This window comes from Lactuca virosa, chromosome 1 (genome assembly GCF_052849685.1).
Source record: "Lactuca virosa cultivar CGN04683 chromosome 1, Lactuca_virosa_CGN04683_v6, whole genome shotgun sequence".
Classification (NCBI taxonomy): Eukaryota; Viridiplantae; Streptophyta; class Magnoliopsida; order Asterales; family Asteraceae; genus Lactuca; species Lactuca virosa.
In genome coordinates this window covers 16,194,375-16,218,811 of record NC_136426.1, presented here as the reverse complement: position 1 = coordinate 16,218,811, position 24,437 = coordinate 16,194,375, and positions in this window count along the sequence as shown.

The following is a 24,437-nucleotide window of genomic DNA, read 5'->3' as shown; positions in this document are numbered from 1 at the left end:
ACAAGTACTAAGGCTACTGAAACTAACCATAATTCCCTCGTACAAGACCTTGAACTAACCCCGACCACACCCCAGATGACATCCGAACATTGGGAATCTGCTACTTATAAGGGTACGGCCTCGTACCACCCCACCAACGATTCATGGTATACCGATGGCATATAATCCTTCTTGAATATAACACCCTTGACCACAAACAGAGATAGCAACCTCCCGATGTGCTTACATCATGCTGATGCAAGATAACCTCCACAAATCCAGGTAAAGCTTGAAGGAAGGCGAAAAGGGTACGTACCCCACACCCTTACATGTTGAAGTTATGATCTCCCCTGTCTGGTACTACAAAGTGTGGCCCCTCTCTGCTGGGGCTCCTACCTTACCCTCTCATCTGTCGGTGATCCTCAAAATATCTGGAGCAGTTGCACTCACTACTCTTCTCTGATCATCGGACAGTCGACCTCCTTGTCGCCCACCTGACCACAATGAAAATATAACGTGCTTGCCCCCTGTGGGCAATCCCTGCTGACGTGACCCACCCTGCTACACCTATAGCAATCTGGACCCCTGAACAGATTCCGACAAGGACTCAGAACAACAACGGTACATGCGGGGTCCGCTCTGCGAGATACATCCGCCTGAAGATTTCTCAAAGATTCCTCGGCATGCTGAATGGCATCTGACAACCCTTGCTAACTCAAACAATATCGGAGAACCGAACCGAGATCTAATTTATCACAATTCCAAAGCGATGCACACTCCCTATATTCACCTGAAGTGGCAGAAGGTAGCATATCCACAACATCTGAAGGAATCCTGGCCATCTCCTCCTATTTTACCTCGACCATCCTGAGGACATGGTGTAACACTTCCTTCCGATCCCAATGACAATCCAAACACCTGAAACGAAACCCCATCGCATAGTTTCCGCAAGCGTTGCACTGGATCCAACCCTGCGGGTTTCTCAAAAGCTGATTCAAACTCTTGGATCTCCTTCCGGGACCCTCTAATATATATACCTGATCTGGTCCCCTCTTCTCAAGGTGCTCTGAGTCAATCCCTCGCTCTCAGCTCCAAAAATCATATCATTCAGGGTCTCGCACCCTGACACACTCACCGACTCAATCGTCAACGACTGAACTGCAATAGCTGGAGCAACCTCTGCCCTACCTGGGCTACAACTACACCCAAGACACAGCCTCCAATCCCAAAGCGTAATAAATCGCACAATCAATCCATGCCGCATGATACAAGAGATCCAAGGCAACTCGAAACTCTGGCAGTCCTCCCGCTAACTGGCTCACCACCGGAGCCGGGACCAAACCCTGGTTCTACCCATACGTGCTCATCCTCATCTTGGCATAGCAGCTATCCCTACTATCAGAGCATAACCAAGAATTCTCTTTCCTATAAGCTTCTTAGATTCTCCACGACTCTTACCGATTCGAGTATGGATCATGTGCTTTCAGTAGTACGGGCCCATACTACCTTCCACACCTATCCATACTTTCCTCAGTCAATCCTACCGAATCCTCTAAGTCACCTACCCCACTGATGCACCAAATATCCGCTAAACAACAACACAATATCCACCGAAGCACCTCCTAGGCTCCCCCTAGGCTCCCAACCTCACTGAACCGCCCCACTAACTCACTGGAGCATATCCTAAGCTTTCCTAGGTTCCCAACCTCGCCCTACCATCAGCTGCTGAAGAACTCCCCATGATGCACGCCATCCACCTCCTGGATATCGTCATATCCACTTAGTAGCTGACTCCCATCACTCAAGAGTTCCACAAAGCACAAAGCAAGCAGTATTCGTGCAGTAGCACTCTGATCCATAGGACTATCATAGGTCATTCAGCCCACATACCACAACTCGTGCTATCCACATCCATCCATCCCCATTGTCGACTGCCTTATGCATGCAAATTATACATAGAACAGGATCTAATAGACTGTCTAATAATAGACTCTACCCTAGGACCACAGTAAATAAGGCTAAATTAGCTATTCTAAGGCTATAAGATCCTAACCGTATATAATTTTCAAAACATACACTTAGCAGTTACCAATACCAATAGTCACTTTCATTCTAGCATGGCATCCAATATTCCAAGGCTACAAGCATCACATATCAGGTCAATCTATCGCTGACTACTCAGCACTAGCATGTAAGTCTACCAGCTCATACAACATATAAAAGACATCCCCTAGCCCTAACTAGCATGCGACGCACAGGTTCGTAATCAAATCATAATAGATAACAAATATGGGTATTCTGGGGAAACTTACTTGAGCTCGGCTGATTGCATGCACCACGCCCTTTCTCTTCTTAAAAAACTTTTCCTTGTAAACACTTTTCCTTTAAAAACTTTACAGATCCTCAGTTTAAGTTCAGACACACCCGAAAATATGTCTGAATCCCTCAAACCAAGGCTCTGATACCAACTTGTAACGACCCAAAAATCAAGGGTAAATTTTCATTTTTAATATAGCTAAAACATTGATACCATTTATTTCAAACATTTCAAATCATCATTAAGTTAAACATTTATCAAAGTCCATCACAAAATCATTCATTACGGAAATCATAGGTGTGTGCACTGCAATCAATCTGAGCCCTTCTTTTCCAAATCAATGATACCTGAAACCAAAACTGTAAACCGTAAGCACAAAGCATAGTGATTCCCCCAAAGCATACCCCACACACCATCCACATAACACGTATCATATTAGCTATAAAAGCTATCTCTACCACATACCACATATCATATTAGCTATACAAGCTATCTCTACCACGTACCACATATCATATTAGCTATACAAGCTATCTCTACCACATAAGCCATGCATACCAATGTATAAGGATGTCGTGGGCTCCCCCCAGGGTCTTATACCATCATGCCATGGGCTCCCCCCATGGTCTTTACTTAGGAATGTCATGGGCTCCCCCACATGGTCTTATATCCAACTGCCACGGGCTCCCCCCCCCCCCCTCCGGGGTCTTCCATGCAATAACATAACACATAAGTATCACAGAAGTATCTATCATACTACATAACACATGCATAAACATATAAGGATGTCGTGGGCTCCCCTCAGGGTCTTATACCATCATGCCATGGGCTCCCCCACATGGTCTTTACCTAGTAATGTCATGGGCTCCCCCACATGGTCTTTACCTAGGAATGCCATGGGCTCCCCCACATGGTCTTATATCCAACGGCTAGGGATCCCCCTGGGGTCTTCCATGCAAATATCACATAATCACTAGCATACCACTTAGCATAAAGCTTGTTGGATAAGGTGTCTAAGTCCATAACTATTTCTGGTATGTACTTGACCCGACCCGACATGGTCCATTTGGGTTGCATGGCATCATGTATTTGGATAGACTAAATGAGAGAAATAACACTTGTGGTTTATTAATATATTATAAGTTCTAATATATTAATAGTATTATTTAATTAGTATTGATCAAGAATTAATTTGGAATTAATTAAGTGATCAAAAGATGACTAATTAAATATATGGGTTGATTATGTAAATCATCCATAACTTGTATAGTGGGCTAAAATGCTCCATGGATTATCAAGTTGGGTTAAACCCATTGGATGCTCCATGGAGGCTCCATGGGAGTTACAAACCCATGGGTCATGGAAATGAATAGTCATGTCACATTATGGTTTACATGGTGTAACCCTAGATGTGACACACTATATAAAGACTATGTTACTCACCAAAATTGGTTACACTAAGAACAAGTGAGGGCAAGCCGATTTTTACAAGTGTTATACATTCTCTAAAGTTATTCCAAAGCATTTGGTGTTGTGTGAAACATTTGAGGCATCACACTTGGGGTGCTAGGCTCTCAAGGTTTTCAAAGAATCATAACAACTACAAGGTATGTAATTCTAGCCATCTTTTCTGTTAAAAGTTCCCCATGTATGCTAGATAGGATTATGAACCTTGGAAATCATATTTTGCATGTATTTTAGACAAACATAGATCCAAGGTTTTCTAGGGTTGCATGTACACTTCGGAGTGTTAGAATGCTCAAAACCCATCAGTGGTATCAGAGCCTAGGTTTGTTTGTTTGATACTTGATGCAAAATAGTGAAAACAGTCGATTTTCTTGCTGTCTGCATGATGAACTCGTCGAGTCCATGGGGGGACTCGCCGAGTCCATGACTAAACTCATCCTACTCGTCGAGTAGGTTCGTACACTCGACGAGTAGGAGCCTCAGAATGCAGATTTTCGACTTTTGATGTTGGAAATGGACTAGAAACATTACCTAAGCTGTTTTGGTGTTATTAAACTTGTTTTAGATGGTGTAATGATTGTTCTAATCCATTTACAATGGCTAATATCAAAATTACATGATTATATGTGTTCATATGTTCTTGAAATTTTGATATGATTATTCATGTTCTTATGAGTTCTTGATAGATCATAGGAATTACTTGATTAATGCTGAATTCATGATCTTTATGTATTTTAATGGAGTCCATAACTTGTCCTCAAGTTATGGATAACCAAAAGCCTCTTTGTATTAAAGCCATTAAAAGAACACATAAGTTACAAAAATGAAGAGTCTTCATTTTTAATAACTCATAAGTTATGAATTGAAAGGTTTTGTAAAGTTACAAAACTTGCCCTCAAGTTTTGGAACATGTAAAGCCATCTTAATAAACTTTATTTCCAGCCCTAGAATTTTAAAAGTTAAAATTCAACCCTTATACTTTATAATATTATAAGTTTAATAATATATATATATATATATATATATATATATATATATATATATATGCATAAGATCAAGTCGTTTTACCGTTAGTAGGCCTCATTCACGAAGCCGGTCTATAAGGGGGGTATAAGGTTGTTGCCTATAAAATGGCAGCTTAATGGGTGTCCACTCTCACCCACTGCTTCCTTGACTGGTGGAGGGTCGTTAGCCGAACGGGTAGGACAATGACTTAAAATTCTCATTAAAAAGTATAATGATTATTATAAAGTAACTAAATGTTTTATAAATTCCCAATCTTAGTTACTTTAGGAAAATGTGAATAAGGTGCTAACCCATGAAATTACACTTTGCACTTTGATTAAGTCGTTAGTGGAGCGTGTGTGGTTAACCGACACACTAACTTGGACTTAACAAGGTAGGAAAAGGGTGACTTAAGGTTTTTCATAGGTCGGTGGAGTGCGTGTGGTTTACCGGCACATCGATTAAGTGAAAAACATTAAGGGTACCAAGTAATTTGCATGGTTACTTCACACCTTGTTTTGTGATCCTCGGTATCCCAGTCACAAAACATGAAGGGCACACTCGAGATTGAAACATGCCATTGAAAAAGTTCAATGAATCTCAAAAGAATCTAGGAGTTTCTAAAAACCAAATAAAACCTAATAATTTATATTTCGTTTTCATGGTGGAAATTGGTGAACCGTCATTCACCTGCCTTTCAAATATGTTTTAGCTTAGATTACGGCATCCCTCTTCTAAGTTATAATATATTGTGATTGGATCCTAGCCTTAATATTACATTTTGGTGTTTTATTAAGGACTATCTTTATATCTAAACTAAACTTGTCTTTTCTTCTTTTCAGATGTCTACCAACAATGCTGCTCCTGGCTCAAACCCTACTGGCTCCTTCTCTCTCATGAGCCTTTGTGGGAGAGTCATCTTTGATGGATCCAACTTTACTGATTGGATCAAAAACATCAGGATGGTCACTCGGTATGAGAACAAAGAATATGTTCTCGACAAGGAGCTTAAGGTACCTGAGCCAACTGCTACTCCTGAGGAGTTTGCTGAATATGAGGCACATGAAAGAGATGCTACCAAAGTGGCATGCATCATGATGACCACTATGTCAGCCGAGCTCCAAAAGTCCTATGAGGACTACTATCCTTTTGAGATGCACCAGGATTTGATGGACCGCTACCATCTGAGTGCTCGTAAAGAGCGATATGAAATCATCTCCTCCATGATAACAACCCGAATAAAAGATGGTGAACCCATCACGGGCCACATGCAGAAAATGCAGAGGTATGTGGACCGTTTGATGAAGCTGAATGTGAACTTCCCAGAGGATTTAGCAATAGATATCATTTTGCACTCCTAACCATCGTGTTATGATCAATTCTGCATGACATACCACATGAACAAGGAAGAAGTCACCCTCAGAAAACTTCAAGGACTCCTAAAGACCGCAGAATCGGGTCTTAAAGGTAAGTCGGTTGTTACCACTCCTACTCCTACTGCAAACTCCGCACCTGTCCTGGCAATCGGGAAAGGTAGAGGGAAGAAGAGGAAGAACCCTTCGAAGGGTACCAAGGGTAAGACCCTTGATGGCTCCTCTTCAAGCGGAACCAAGAAAGGTTTAGTCACTCCTTCTGCTGACCCAAAAGAGGCTGAATGCTCTTATTTCCATGAAAAGGCACACTGGAAGCGAAACTGCCCGAAGTACCAGCAAGATTTGAAGGATGGGAAAGTGAAACCCAACCATGCAGGTATTTACACTATATTATCTAATAACTCACCTTATTCTAACTCTTGGGTCCTTGATACCGGTTGTGGTTGTTGGATTAGTGTCTAAGTCCATAACTATAATTGGTATATACTTGACCCGACCCGGCATGGTCCATTTGGGTTGCATGGCATCAGAACATTTGGGTAGACCTTTTAATGAGAAGAAGATATTTGTGACATATTAATATATTATAAGTTCTAATATATTAATATGAAATCATATTATTTAATTAGTATTGATCAAGAATTAATTTGGAATTAATTTAGTGATCAAAAAGAGACTAATTAAATATATGGGGATTGATTGTGTAAATCATTGATTCTTATATATGTGGGCTTATGATCCATGATTCCTTATGTTGGGTTTAACCCATGTGGTGGCCCATGGATACTCCATGGAGGTTAAAACCCATGGAGCATAAGGAATGGGTTAAGTCATGGGTTACATGGTGTAACCCTAATGTGCACACTATATAAAGACCCCATTGGTTGGTGAAATTGGCACGAGTGCATAATATAGAGGGCAATCCAATTTCTATGAACTCATATCTTCTCTCATGGTTATTCCAAATTTTCATGGTGTTGTGTGAACCATTTGAAGTGTCACATTTGGGGCACTAGGCTCTTGAGCTCCATGGAATCAAGCACCAAACAAGAGGTATGTAATTCTACTAGAATTTATATTATGTGTACTTTATATTATGCTAGTTAGAACAATACCTTGGAAAATTGATATTTGCATGTATAATAGAGAAAACATAGATCCAAGGTATTTAGGGTTGCATGTACACCATAGGAGTGTTAGAATGCTCAAAACCCAACAGTGGTATCAGAGCCACAGGTTGTTTTCTATTATATTTGATGCAAATGTTTTTTTTTCAAGTTGAAGAAAAAAAAAAGAAAAAAAAACATGAAGTTCGTCATATTTTAAGATAATTACTTGATTTTATGAAAAACTAATTATTTTTAAAATTTGAGTCACTTTACTATATGAGTTGAATTAGGTCAAATTTAGTAAAAGATAAAATGATATGATTATTTTATTAGTTTTAAAAGTTTGATCTAATGAGTTTTTTGAAACCTCCATAAGTTATGGATATTAAAAGGTTTTAAAAAAAAATTTCAAAGTTTTTTATGGAGTTACAAAACTTGGTCTTAATGTTTTAAAATTCCATAACTTGTTCTTAAGTTATGGAACATGAAAAGTTTTTTGTGTTACCTTGTTTTATGAGTTAATTTAGATTGATGAAAAATATTATTTGTTAGTTGCTTTCAATCCATATTAATCTAAAAGAAGTTCATAAAAGGTGTTTTTGTAACTTTTCTTCAATTCACATAAAAGGTCACATTTATGAATCTTAAAACTCATAAAAGTGTCATAGGTTACAAAAAAAATGAAGAGTTTTTTTTTCATTAAACTATTTTATGACTCCATCACTTGTCCTCAAGTTATGGATGTTTAAGAGTCACTTCTTTAAAAGTGTTATTAAAGAATAAGAGGTTACATAAAAGTGAAGAGTCTTCATTTTAATGAACCATTAAACTCATAAGTTATGAAATGAAAAGTCTTGAATAGTTTCAAAACTTGCCCTCAAGTTTTGGAATTTGTAAAGTTACTCTTCATGTATACTTTAATTCCAAATTGAACCCTTAGAATTTTAAAAGCTAAAATTCAAACTTTATGGACTTTATTAAATTAAGTGTTTAATTAAAAGAGTTAATAATTCCATAAAGACATGGTTTAAGTTTAATTAAATTAAGAGTATAGTTTAATTAATAGATTAAACCACCAAGTATTTTAAATGTTTAAAATACACCCTTATACTATTATTATAATTTTAAGTATATAGATATGTATAAGATAAAGTCAATCTTACCATTAGTAGGCCTCATTCACGAAGCTGGTCTATAAGGGGGGTATAAGGTTACTGCCAATAAAATGACGGTTTAATGGGTGTCCACTCTCACCCACCGCTTCCATGACTGGTGGAGGGTCGTTAGCCGAACGGGTAGGAAAGGACTATAATTCTCCCTTCATTAAAAGTATAATGAAAAATACTAAGTAGCTAAACACTTATAAATTCCCAATCTTAGTTACTTAGGAAAATGTGAAATAGGTGCTAACCCATGAAATTACACTTTGTACCTTACCAAGTCGTTAGTGGAGCGTGTGTGGTTAACCGGCACACTAATAAGGACTAGTAAGAGTGGCAAAGGGTAACTTAACTTTATTATAGATCGGTGGAGCGTGTGTGGTTAACCGCACATCGATTAGGTGATAAAGTTAAGGGTACCAAGTCAATTTGCATGGTTATTCACACCTTGTTTGTGATCCTCAGCATCCCAGTCACAAACTTGAGAGGGCACAATCGAGATTCAAACATGCCATTGAAGGTTCAATGTATCTCAGAAGATCTAGGAGTTTCAAATCCAATTAAAACTTAATTATATTTCGTTTTTCATGGTGGAAATTGGTAAATCGTCATTTACCTACCTTCAACTATTTTATAACTCGGATTACGGCATCCCTCTTCCAGTTATAAATAGGTTGTTGGATCCTAGCCTTAATATTTCATATTGGGTGTTATATTAAGGACTTTAAATCAACTAACTTGAATTTCTCCCTTATAGATGTCTCCTTCAGACAACTATGGTCTTCCCAAATCTTTAGGAACAAGCTATCCTAATGAAGATGATATCCCAAATGGCAATCAAGGTGAAAGATCAATCCCTTTGTTGTGCATTAGTGGGACTGGAAATCATACTTCATTTCCTCCACCTCCTCCAATAAATCTCCCTATCCCACAAGTTTCAAGACTTGATAAGTTCTAAGTCACTCAATCCCTATTGGCAGACAAAGTCTATATGTGCTTAGGTCTTGGAGATTAAGTCACATATTGACAAGCCGGGAGAGTCGGGTGTCGAAGTCTCGAGGTAGCTGGTTGTTGACTTGGTTCTTCAGTCACTCCCTGATGACAGATCACGACATGACCCTTTAATGATCTTATCCATTTGTTTGGTGATGCTGAATCAGCAATGATTTGGAACACTGGTAAAGCAAATTTGATTAGAAGATCGACTTCCCAAAACTTCGTGGACATTGACAATGATGACACTGGAAATCCAGAAAAACTTTCTCTTCCCACTGGAAAGGGATCGGCCATAGTCAACTCGGTTGACCAAATGGTAAAGAGAAAGGCTAAGTCTGAGATAGTCTCATGTACCATTCCCAAAGAGTCCATATGTGCCTATTGCCAAAGAAAAGGGGCATTGGTTGCGAAGCTGCCGAATTTACCTGAAACCTCATAAGGATGGTAAAGTCAAAAGTTTGACTCTAATTCAGGTAAAGTCCGTTATCTAGCTCTCTTAAGTCTCTTTTGGAGATTCTTAATACATGATGTAATGTAATTACATTTTGATGTTTTTGAAGAATCAAAGGAAGCTTAAAGTAAAAGTGTGTTGATTCTGATCGCATGGTTCGATGACCAGAATTTTGAGCCACTGCATAAGAGTTATGAGATATTGCTTAGGAATAGATAACAACAAAGTTTTCATATGAATTTCCATTGTAAGGACAAGTTTTTCCGCAAGTTTTAAAATAAAAGAAAAGTTTTGATTTTATTTATTTTAATTATCCTTACAAAGGCATTTGTGAAAAATTGTTGTTTATATGTTTCCATTGATAAGCAATATTGGAAAATGAATTTGATTCTTTCGTTTGTGGTAGTGTCATAATTTATCAAATAAGGAAAGATTCTCATCACCCAAGTTTCAGTTGGATAGAAACTTGGAATCATGCAAGTTGTATTGTGTGATGAATGAGATTTTTCATCTTTGGTAAATTAAGACTAATTCCTTGTTCACATTCACATGTGAGTCAAGCGAAGAACTAAAGGATCGGGTACATTAGGTTGTGCACTAGTCAGGTCCACCACAAAGGTTGATAAGATTTTTCGTTATGATTTACTAAAGTTTAGTAAATATGATTATGCTTACAAGTTTAAGTGTAATTCTGAAACATTGGAAAAGTTTCACTATATGGCAGAATGAATAAGAAGAATCAAATAAGGCAGAAAGATAAAAGTTTCTCCAATCTGAAGAGATGGGAGAGTACTTGTGTATCGTGTTTTATGATTATCTTAGTGATTATGAAACCATATCACAATTGATCCTCTAAGGACACCTTAGTGCATTTGTTGGCTAAGGAGAGGAATCATGAATTGTTGAAATGGTTAAATCAAAAGATAAATCATACTTCGTTCCAAAATCAAATCTTAGAGTCATACTCCAAGATTGACCCTTGAGTGACATGATCTTAAGAAAGGTTTAAAACACTTTTCAAATGTAGAGTAAAATGTTTTCTTACTCTTGTACATTTGAAATTGGTAAGTTGTGATGTTTTGGATAAAACAAAGACCAACTAAGGCCAATTGTGTGAAGTGTTTGTAAAAGAATCCGCACTATCTCTTGAATATTTGGCAAGGGAATCTTATATGTTAAGAGGACAGTGGGAGTCCTGAAATAGTTTCAAGAACTAATCAAGAGTTTTGTAATCACTAGCCCATGACTTGAGGTTTGTAACCTATCGTGTTGACATATTCTTATTTCTGTGTCTATTCCAGTTAAAAGTTGACTATGCTTGTGAGTTATATGAGTTCTCAATTGTTTGCATAACAACTTGGAAGCAATGGTAGGCCCTTGTGCTACCGGGTGGCAAGAAAATCAGATTGAACAAGTTCAGTCCATAAGAGTTTGGATTTGCCAGTAACCTTGTCTTGTGATTATGGTTATGACAAATTCACATGGATAGGAACTCATACACCATAAAATCTAAGTGTCATAAGGTTTCTCTTCGATTCATTAAAATGATGGTGAGGAAACGCTTTCACTAAGAAGATTTTAAGTAGATAGGAATTGTGAGGATGACAAAAGGTCTAAAAATTATGATTACAGCATCCCTCTTCATAATTGTTTAGACACACAAGTGAGATATCTAAGGAAAGGTGTATGATTTTGATAAAGTCTTATCAAAGCAATTGCGTATCAGAAATCTGAACTTTGGTAAGAAAGTCAATAAAGTATTGATTTCTAAAAGTCCAGCTGATCTCTGGATACATGTCAAAGCTAGTGGGAGCATAAGTGTTATGCTAGTAAGATAATAATCATTATGCTAGTGGGAGCATGATTATTATGTTAAGTGTTGCAAGTCAGCAATATTAATTATAGAAAACAAAAGTTTCAATTCGCCTTGAAAAAGTTGTTTTGCTATAATTAAGGGAGAGGATTTTTATACTTCATTCCAATTCTACAAGCTTAGATTGAGATTTTAATCTACTTTAGTCAAGAATATATATGAATGTTATGTTGGAATGGTTCAACATAAGGAAATTCTATATATGTTGCGTTCTCAAAATTCGTTTATGATTACGGCATCCCTCTTCATAGTTCGAATTGTGAGAACATGGCAAATAAAAACATTTATAGCATGAATCATGTCCCATATGCTTCGGATATAGGATCGATTGCATGTGCTATAATATTCATCCATTCTAAATTTTCCTAATGCTTAGGGCATTAAGAGGGGAAAAGGAATAGAATTGGAAATGGCTAAAATGATTAAGCAAATTGTCGAGGACAATCTGAGGTTTACCAAAGATTGGTTGCTCATGGACAATTAGAAGGACCATGTTGACATATTTTGAAACGAGGCAACTCTTGTTCAGAAGTGATGGTCAAAATGGTAATAAGGAATTGTTTCCATAGGTGGAAGTTATTCTTTGAATCTGTGTAAGATTAGAGAACTTAATGCAAGAAGGATGTTCAAAGGAATGTAATTTGAATTTGAGACTTCATTTCCATGGAATTGCTTTCCATTGGAATTCTTTGTAATGTTTGTTGCCAAGTCTTTGTGACTTGTGTGCATATTTATTACAAGATGATCATTGCATATAAGTTTAGAATCTAACAAGATTACGGTAAATGACAAGAATTTGGTGTTCTTACATTTATTGTAAAGGATTTGGGATTGTGAAATGAGCATCATTGAAATATTGTCAATCGATCTGTTTCACAAAGAGAGGACCATAAGTAAACATAGTATGCATGCTTGGTGCATGGCATGACTATTGTTTCAATTCAAGTATTAAGTTGATAAATCGAAACAATGAATAATGAGTAATCAATATGGTGCTTAGATAAAAGGGTTTTTATTTACACTCGAAGTATTGAGGCCATACAAGATTAGTATTATTTTTGTGTTTCACTTTGCATGTTTTGACTTCCAGAATAACTAGGTCATTATTCCCGACTGACTAAGTTATTCAAACTCTCCATAGTCAGTCATACTTTGGAAGTAGGTATTGATTTAAGACTGTGATGAATTTGGCTTGTATGATTTGTCTAATGTGCATTAGACATAGCAATGGTTGCTACAACATTCATGAGTGCTCATAAGTTCTGAGTATTGGATTAAACTCACGCTCATTTGAATCACTTCATGGATTTTATCACGAGTGAATCATGAGACGATAATATCTTATGTTCTTCAAACCTAGAGATATGAGTTGTTGACTATGAGTTGGTTATACATTGATTGCACGAAAACGCATTGGTAACTCGATGTTATAAAACGTGCCTTTGTGTATGATTCAAAAAGTAGTCAGTACAAGCATATGAGTCGAAGTTTATCCATTCCTTTTACCCTCAAAGGGATAAAAGCGATATCTGTGGGCCCCTCGATGATTTAGTGATGACAAAATGTAAGTGCTCGGTCGGGCCTGTACTGATTTGATTTGTTCAATTAGTCAGTCGTCATAAATCGGAAATCGGGAAACAACAAATGGACAGAGAGAATGATTATAATCCATGTCTCAGTCCATATGATATCTAGAATGGAGGAATATATGATCACTTATCTAATGGACGCGTCATTGATTTGTTCAGAGTTCGGCAGCAGCTTTTAAGAGCTACGATTGCTGGTCGGGTTGTGAAGGCATACTTGAAATAATAGTTATTAGACTTATCCAAGTGGGAGACTGTTGGATTAGTGTCTAAGTCCATAACTATAATTGGTATATACTTGACCCGACCCGGCATGGTCCATTTGGGTTGCATGGCATCATAAAATTTGGGTAGACCTTTTAATGAGAAGAAGATATTTGTGACATATTAATATATTATAAGTTCTAATATATTAATATGAAATCATATTATTTAACTAGTATTGATCAAGAATTAATTTGGAATTAATTTAGTGATCAAAAAGAGACTAATTAAATATATGGGGATTGATTGTGTAAATCATTGATTCTTATATATGTGGGCTTATGATCCATGATTCCTTATGTTGGGTTTAACCCATGTGGTGGCCCATGGATACTCGATGGAGGTTAAAACCCATGGAGCATAAGGAATGGGTAAAGTCATGGGTTACATGGTGTAACCCTAATATGCACACTATATAAAGACCCCATTGGTTGGTGAAATTGACACGAGTGCATAATATAGAGGGCAAGCCAATTTCTATGAACTCATATCTTCTCTCATGGTTATTCCAAATGTTCATGGTGTTGTGTGAACCATTTGAGGTGTCACATTTGGGGCACTAGGCTCTTGAGCTCCATGGAATCAAGCACCAAACAAGAGGTATGTAATTCTACTAGAATTTATATTATGTGTACTTTATATTATGCTAGTTAGAACAATACCTTGGAAAATTGATATTTGCATGTATAATAGAGAAAACATAGATCCAAGGTATTTAGGGTTGCATGTACACCATAGGAGTGTTAGAATGCTCAAAACCCAACAGTGGTATTCATATTTGTTCTGATTTGCAGGGACTAAGAAGAAGTGAGAATGTGGAGCATGGAAAGATAAACTTGATCATGGGGAATAGGAAAGTTTCACCTGTCACCAAGATTAGAGTTTATACTTTGTTGCTAAGTAGTGGGTTTACTTTAGATTTGAATAAATGTTGTTATTCGCCTGAAATGGCAAGAAATGTTATTTCCTTTCATGCTTTGTACAAACAAGGTTTTACCTTTTCTTTTGATAATGAAGTTGGTGGAATAAATGCTTTCTTTAATAATGTGTTTTATTTTAAAGCATTACCTTGTGCTGGTGTGTATGAAGCTGTGTCTATTGTAGATAATTTAGGAAATAATGTGTTGTGTATTGATTCTACTAATGATAATAACTTGGATAAAGCATCATTATGGCATTGTCGTCTTGGACATGTAAGCAAGAAACGCATAGGCCAACTCCAAAAGGATGGAGTCTTGGAGTCATTTGACCTAAAGTCAGATGATAGTTGTGAATCATGTTTACTTGGAAAAATGACAAAGTCACCCTTCACATGTTCTTGTGCTAGGGGTGAAGGTTTGTTGGATCTAGTGCACACGGATGTGTGTGGACCCTTCAAAACTGCCACAAGGGATGCTAATCGTTATTATGTGACTTTTACTGATGATTATAGTAGATATGGATATGTCTACTTAATCAAGCATAAGTCAGAGACTTTCGATAGGTTTAAAGAGTTTAAACAGGAAGTAGAGAATCAATTGGGCAGGACATTAAGATGCTTCGATCCGATCGCGGTGGTGAGTATCTTAGTACTGAGTTCCTCGACTATCTTAGGGAATGTGGGGTTGTCTCACAATTGACACCTCCCAGGACACCACAAATGAATGGTGTAGCTGAGAGGCGTAATCGAACCTTGTTGGACATGGTTCGTTCCATGATGAGTCGAGCTACGCTACCAATCTCATTTTGGGGGTATGCCTTAGAGACTGCCGCCCATATCCTTAATCTGGTCCCTACAAAGAAGGTTGCCAAAACACCTCACGATATGTGGACTGGAAAAGTTCCTAGTCTAGCCCACATCAAGATTTGGGGTTGCGAAGCTTTCGTGAGATGCGAGACTCACGACAAGCTTGAACCTCGAAGTGAGAGGTGTATTTTCATCGGCTACCCACAGAGATCCTTTGGTTACCTCTTCTACAGACCCAATGAGAATGTTGTTTTTGTAGCAAGGAGGGGTGTCTTTCTAGAAAGAGAGTTCATAAGCCAAGGAAACAGTGGGAGGCAAATTGACCTTGAAGAAATTCAAGAGTCAAGTGGTGAAGGAACCTCAAACCCTAGTAGTCAACTTGAGGAGGAAACTCATGTTGATCCAATTGACAAGTCTGTACCTCTGAGGCGTTCCACAACGGTTAGGAATGCACTTGAGCACTACTATGTTTTCCATATTACTGCGGAAGGTGAGACACTTATCAGTGATGAGACACTGGTAAGTCTGGATGAACCTAACAGCTATGTGGAAGCCATGACAGGCCCCGAGTCTGCTAAATGGAAAGAGGCAATGGACAGCGAGATACAGTCCATGTATGACAATCAAGTTTGGAACTTGGTTGATAATGTACCAGGTCGTAAGACAGTAGGGTGCAAATGGATCTTCAAGAAGAAGACCGACATGGATGGTAATGTACACACTTATAAGGCACGACTGGTGGCAAAGGGCTTTTCTCAAACTCCAGGAGTTGATTATGATTAGACCTTTTCACCAGTAGCCAAGATTAAGTCTATTAGGGTGTTGTTAGCCATTGTTGCATTTTATGACTATGAAATATGGCAAATGGATGTCAAAACTGCTTTCCTCAATGGGAAGTTAGCTGAGGATGTTTACATGAATCAACCAGAGGGTTTTATCAGTACAGAGAACCCTAACAGAGTGTGTAAGCTTGAGAAATCCATTTATGGATTAAAGCAAGGACCTCGCAGATGTAATCTTTGCTTTGATGAGAAATTCAAAGAGTTTGGCTTTTCGAGAAGTGAAGATGAATCTTGTGTATATGTCAAGGCTAGTGGGAGTATAGTTAGCTTTTTGGTATTGTATGTGGATGACATACTTCTCATAGGAAATGACATCCCAACCTTGCAGGAAGTGAAGTCCTGGCTTGGGAAGTGTTTCGCTATGAAGGACCTAGGAGAAGCTGCCTATATTCTAGGGATAAGGATTCTGAGAGACCGGAGTAAAAGACTAATTGGACTTAGTCAAAGTACATACTTGGATAAGGTGCTGAAGAGGTTCAGCATGCAAGATTCCAAGAAAGGAGAGTTACCCATCCACAGTAACGCTAGGTTGAGTAAGACTCAGAGCCCGAGTACCGAGGTTGAGATAGCAGAAATGAGTCGAGTACCTTATGCTTCTACAATAGGCTCGATCATGTATGCTATGACCTGCACTCGTCCTGATGTAGCCTTTTCTTTGAGCATGGTTAGCAGGTATCAGGGGAACCCGGGTAAGGCTCACTGGACTGCGGTAAAGAACATTCTCAAGTACCTGCGGAGGACTAAGGACTGGGTCCTTACCCTTGGTGGGAGTGATGACTTGAGAGTTGTAGGGTATAGTGATGCTAGTTTCCCGACTGATAGGGATAATTTCTGCTCTCATTCGGGCTGGGTCTTTACCTTAAACGGAGGAGCAATTTCTTGGAAAAGTTCCAAGCAGGAGACAGTGGCTGATTCAACTTGCGAATCAGAGTATATAGCGGCAAGCGAGGCAGCAAAGGAGGCGATATGGCTAAAGAACTTCATTGGAGACCTTGGAGTTGTACCAGCTATAAAGGAGCCCATAGAGATTTTCTGTGATAGTGAAAGTGCTGTTGCCTTAGCAAAGGAACCAAGGGATCACGGGAGATCCAGACACATTGGCAGAAAATACCATTTCATCAGACATCGAATAGAAGAAGGACTCCTCGTGGCAAAGAGGGTATCATCGGATGAGAACCCGGCAGATCCCCTCACGAAGGGACTGGGTAGGGTTAAGTATCTACAGCACGCAAGGAGCGTAGGGGTGAAGGATGATATTAGTTTTAGTAGTTAGATAGTTTTGAACTTTGTAAAGTGTAATTGACATTTGATGATAAATAAAAGTTGTGTTTATTTATGAGTAAAGTGTTGCAATCTTTTGTCAATCGTTTACTATTATTTTTTTTTTGCATGTTTTGACTTCCAGAATATTTATGTTGTGTTTTACATATTATTCAAATTATCCACAGTCGGTCATATGTTGGAAGTAGATATGAATTAAGACTGCCATGAGTTGGTTGTAGAGGTCTAAGATGTTGGACATGGCCTCAACACTCATGAGTGCTCATAAGTTATGAGTATTGGATTCAACCCACGCTCACTGGTATCACTTCATGGAATTTATCTCGAGTGATCGCGAGACGGTAATATCATATAAGTCTTCAAACCTAGAGATATGTATTGTTGTCTACGAGTTGATTATACATTGATCATGCGAAAACGTATTGGTAACTCGATGTTATAAAACGTGTGTTTGTGTATGATTTAACAAGTAGTAGAACAAGCATATGAGTCGAAGTTTATCTGTTCCTTCTTGGATTAGAAGCGATATATGGGCCCCTCGATGATTTTGTTTTGACCTATGTACCGGGCCCGGTTAGAACTAAGTTGATGTGTTCAATTAAGTTCTATGTCAAAAAAATCGGAAATCGGGAAACAAACTGCTGGACAAAAGTAAGACATTGTTCCTTGTATTTGTCCGGCTGATATCTAGAACAGAGGATTATATGATCACTTATCTGAAATGGCGTATCATCATCTTCTCAGTTCCGAAAGACCTTGAAAAGAGCTACGATTGCTGATCGGTTCCTGAAGTCATACTTGCAGTTATAGTTATTAGACTTATCCAAGTGGGAGACTGTTGGATAAGGTGTCTAAGTCCATAACTATTTCTGGTATGTACTTGACCCGACCCGGCATGGTCCATTTGGGTTGCATGGCATCATGTATTTAGATAGACTAAATGAGAGAAATAACACTTGTGGTTTATTAATATATTATAAGTTCTAATATATTAATAGTATTATTTAATTAGAATTGATCAAGAATTAATTTGGAATTAATTAAGTGATCAAAAGATGACTAATTAAATATATGGGTTGATTATGTAAATCATCCATAACTTGTATAGTGGGTAAAAGGCTCCATGGATTATCAAGTTGGGTTAAACCCATTAGATGCTCCATGGAGGCTCCATGGGAGTTACAAACCCATGGGTCATGGAAATGAAGAGTCATGTCACATTAGGGTTTACATGGTGTAACCCTAGATGTGACACACTATATAAAGACTATGTTACTCACCAAAATCAGTTACACTAAGAACAAGTGAGGGCAAGCCGATTTTTACAAGTGTTATACATTCTCTAAAGTTATTCCAAAGCATTTGGTGTTGTGTGAAACATTTGAGGCATCACACTTGGGGTGCTAGGCTCTCAAGGTTTTCAAGGAATCATAACAACTACAAGGTATGTAATTCTAGACATCTTTTATGTTAAAAGTTCCCCATGTATGCTAGATAGGATTATGAACCTTGGAAATCATATTTTGCATGTATTTTAGACAAACATAGATCCAAGGTTTTCTAGGGTTGCATGTCCACTTAGGAGTGTTAGAATGCTCAAAACCCATCAAAGCTAACTATCATACCACATATCTCTACTACAGCTAGTGTACCACATATCATAAAATGGGTCGGCGTTGGTGTCGTAGACCCATTGGTATGGTGAAAAGACTCACCTCTCGGATGCTGAACTGACAAGCTAGAATCAGATATGTCCCACGTGCTGCTCCCACTCAGCTGCCTATAATCATTATGTGATTAATTTTTCATAATCCCATAATTGCCCTTAAGGTTAACTCTGGTCAACCCTGGTCAAAGTCAAGGTCACCGGTCAAGGTCAACAGTCCATGTTGACCTCAACTCGTCGAGTGCATCCAGCAACTTGTCGAGGTTCTGAGTAATTCATCTACTCGCCGAGTTACCTGTGTAACTCGCCGAGTCCCTCCTTGTCCACAACCGAAAACTCATGACAATTGAAAACTCTTGACAACCTAAAACACTCTGGAGACCCGAAAACGGGTAAACCCTACTCGACTCGTCGAATCAGCTAAGAGACTCGACGAGCTCCTTCAGTCTTCTTCAAGTTCAGCCCTTTTCAGTGGGATCTAGGGTCCCAAAATCCAGATCCAACTTCTCCTAGTGCGGATACCACATAAAGTTGCAAACTTTACGTGCATGCAAGGTCCCCCAAGGCTATATCTTCAAAACTAGGCTTCTTACAAGGTTCTTGTGCATGAAAAGGAGCTAAATTGCATAAAGGAAGCAACTTTATGTCATTGGGGACCTAAAGAGGTCCAGATCTGGAACCATATCCTTGTGATAAGCCCAGATCTAAGCTCGAATCCATTTTGCCCCCAAAATGGTCATTTACTTTCAACAAGAGAGATCTAAACAACTAAAGGTCAAGGTCACGACTTTATACCTTAGGATGATGGTCAATATGAAGTAGATGTTGGATCTACTGTTCCTCACCTGTCTCATTCTTCTTCAAACTCCAAAACCCTTTACAATTACTCCAAAATTGCTCACAAAGGTTGTTTCTCTCACTCAAGAGGGGTTCACGGCCGAATACTATCTTCTCTGGGTAGAAAGGTGCTAAGGGATGCCACAACAGGCAGGATATGTTCTTTAAATAGGGTGCAAACCCTAAAAATTAGGGTTTCTCTCTATAGCTCATACTCGTCGAGTCGGGCCTTCCGACTCGTCGAGTAGGTTTTGATCCCGCGTCCACCAATAATGCCTCTACTCGACTCATAGCTAGAAGTGGATACAATTGGTTGTTTCTTGGCACTCTAAAAAAATAAGATTCACTCTAGGAAAGATGGAATAACCATAAGTAGCACAGTGTGTTTCAAGATATAGAGCCCAATCAGCCTTCGAATAACTAAGTATAGCGGTAGCGGGTGAATAGCTAAAGGAAAATCCAAATTAGATTGTACACTTTATATAGCGAAGATGTCTTTTGACAGCTAAGAAGTGATCAAGCGTTGGTTCATGTAAAAATTGAGACCTGATTAAGTCAAGATGAGTGGTAGTGAGGTATTATAACGTATCTACCAGAGAGCGATAGGTGGTAGGATTAGTAACGATGTACAAACGGTTAAGAATTGAGTAGGATGACTCGAACAAGAATGTCATGGTCATATTTTGATTGGATTACACAGAGCTGACCACTATCATATGTGACTTTGTGGCCCATTAAATTACCGAGTATGGGCAAGACTTGATGGCAAGTTTTTGGTTAAGAGGAGAAATGAATTGCCAAAGAGTGTCCAAACAATTACGAATAAGGATAAGATCATTAACGTAAACCATGAGGTATATAGTACAAGAACCTTGATCAAACACAACAATGAGGTATCAACATGACTGCGCGCAAAATGGAGTTGGGTGAGGAAGATGTCTAGTCACTGAAAATATATACGAGGTGCCTGCTTGAGGTCATATAATGCTTTCTTGATATGGCGAACGTGGATAAGAAGTTTCATATCAATAAAAAAACATGGTGGATGCTCCATAAATACAGTTTTAGTTAGGACGTTCAAGAAGACATTCTTAACATTTAATTGGTGAAGTAGCCATGTTTATAAACCTAAAACAGAGATGTCAATATGAACTTTGAAAAGAGCCACATGAAGATAATTGTTTTGTAACTAGGAAAAATAAGCAATATACCAACGCTTGAAAATACATTGTGCCTGCATGGGTGGTCATGGATTGCACCGATCTGGTAGTTTGGTTTTGTAATGAGTTAATGTTGATGGGCAGATGAGGGCTAGTAGAGTGTTCGGCTAGTCAATAGATGAAAGTGTGAAGTTGGGTTAGGGACCATCAACGCAACCAAAAAATTTATGATAAACGATAATATGTAATATTTGATTCATCCATGAAAGATAGTTGGAGGATGAAATCTTGATAGAAACATATGAAGAATGGGTAGGGACTATTAGTGGTAGACCCATAACAAAATACCAGGGGTGGCGCAAGTGATTTCACTGGAAATATTACACTACGCCGGAAAATTTCTCAAAAGATTTCCACTTCTCCAAAAAATTTGAGGGGTAGTTTGGGTTACCCGGGGTTCCCACTAAGGTCCGCCAATGAAAACTATACTTTTGACATGTATCCAATACTCTCTGTAATCTGCAAATGTGTCACACCCCCAAACCGGAACGGCGGAAACGTTCGGGAGCGGAGGACGTCATGTTTAGTATCACAACACATGTATCATAGCAATCAAAGTAACAAACAACCATTGTATTCATAATAAAGTGTTTACAAGTAGTGATTCACAAAAGATTGAATCCAAAAGTAAATAACAAAATAAGACATGAAGCTACTATACTTCATCTTCTGAATCCCATTGCGCGTACCTGTCTGCTAGTTTCCTGAGAATACAAGTTATTTTGAAAGAGTAGATCAGCATTTAAGCTGGTGAATTCATAAGTATTTTAGAGATGTAAAGTAAGTTGAAAGTTCTTTTTAGAAAAGTTCGTCTGTTCCTCCAGAAGATCCTATATCTTCTGATATGATGAAAGTTAAGTAAAAATGGCTCTACAATCCTTTCTATGAGTGCTAAATGGATACAAGTTATATAAAACCCAGAGTAAACAAATAATCAGTTGTGTGAATCTGCCCTAAGCCCACAACCAAACAAGGAACAGGAAGTAAGGCGAAAATCACACATCCCATTGTTTGTTAGATCTTCGTTGTATATAACCCTGGCGCATTCATTTGGTACTCATGAAGTTAACTGTAATAGTTCCTTTATATTTGAAGAAAACATTCTTTAAGAATAAATCTTATTTCTTTAGTAAAAATGGTAACCACAATAGTTCCTTCTATAATCACTTAGTTTACACTAGTTATATATAATCTAATATCGAACGGATAGTTAATTGTGTGAATCTGCCCTAAGCCCACAACCAAACAAGGAACAGAAAGTAAGGCGGAAATCACACATCCAACTACCTATCGGATATTAATGATATATAACCCTTATGTATAAACTATGGTATTATAGAACTAACCACTTAAGGTCCTTTACGTTATACTGGTTTAATTAAATGGATTAAACCTTTTACTGATAAGTTTCTAGTTTAGTTTACTCAATGTTCTATTGTTTGGACGACTACTAGAAGTAATGACATCGTGTAATCTTAACGCCTCAGTCGATACAGTTGCGAGTTTTGTATATATTTGTGTGTTTTATTTATTATTGTCTGGTACTTTACCAATGTACCCTTTATAAATAATTCCAGCTTGATATATTGTTATCACCTCGTGTTTGCTAACCCTGGCATGTTGTAATCGTACCTTTGTTAGTGCAAACCCGGTAAGATATGTTATTATGTTTTATCACCTCGTGCTTGCTAACCCTGGTACGTTGTAACCGTACCTTTGTTAGTGCATACCCGGTAAGATATGTTATTATGTAATATCACCTCGTGCTTGCTAAACCTGGTACGTTGTAATCGTACCTTTGTTAGTGCAAACCCGATAAGATGTGTTATTATGTAATATCACCTCGTGCTTGCTAACCCTAGTACGTTGTAATCGTACCTTTGTTAGTGCAAACCCGGTAAGATATGTTATTATGTAATATCACCTCGTGCTTGATAACCCTGGTACGTTGTAATCGTACCTTTGTTAGTGCAAACCCGGTAAGATATGTTATTATGTAATATCACCTCGTGCTTGATAACCATGGTACGTTGTAATCGTACCTTTGTTAGTGCAAACCCGGTAAGATATGTTATTATGTAATATCACCTCGTGCTTGCTAACCCTGGTACGTTGTAATCGTACCTTTGTTAGTGCAAACCTGGTAAGATATGTTATTACCTTAATTTGTTATAAACAATGAGTTAATGTTACGATGTCTTCCTAGAATACTAGGGATATCGTATAAGTGTGTAATTCATGATTTGTTCTTCTGTTATTGTTATAGTATGTTCCTCCCTGAACTAGTTATAATATGATCCTCCCTGTTTTAGTTATAATATGTTCTTCTCTGTACTAGTTATAGTATGCTCCTCTCTATACTATTTATAGTATGAACTGAAACCCTAAACTATACCTATTATAGTTTACTAGCATGTTTACATGAACTGTTACTGACTTATAGAAAAGACTCGTTTATCTACTGAGTTATGATTGTATTTCAAAAACAGAGTTTTATAAACAACAAGGTAACATAACTTTAAAAGAGTTTTTAAAATGATTTGATAACTTGTAAAAGCATAAGAAATCTTTTAATGTGATGGTTATCACAAATAACATTTACACAATTGACATTGTGTTCAACTTGTATTCCCTCCTTAAAAGCATTTAAAACAGTTAAAAGATTGATTATAGTGGTATGAACTCACCTTATGTGGGTGATTCACTCGAATATGCGTGTAAGGATGAGAAGTTCCACGAATGAATTCCCGAGACACAAACGAGTCCTAAATGACATATAATGTAATATATTGGCATGAATTTAGTGTTTAAAAGCAACTAACATGCAAGGAAACACCCTTAGGGATTAGGAAACACTTTGACTAAGTGTTAGAATCACATGTGATTCACTAAAGAGGTGTATACAGCCTAACCATGGAGTGTACGGCCATGGAGTGTACGGCCGTACATTCATGGTAAAACATGCACAAGAGGTGTTTGAACCATGCAAGGGTGTACGGACGTACACTCCTTTTGTTCCAGCTAAATGGTCGATTCTAACGTATACTAAGCATAAGGAAAGGATACTTACGTTTTGGAAGCTTGAAGAGGGTTCACGGCCACCAATAACTAGTGTGTGTGTTCTTGGTGTTCTTGGTGAAAGATGAAGATCTAGCCAAAGATGACATTAATGGAATGAAAACATGGATTCTTCACTAATAAAGCAACGAAGCAACTAATCAAGGTAGGAAACACTTACATCCTTGAAGATCTAGGTGAGAAACTTGATGATAGTTGAGAGAGAAA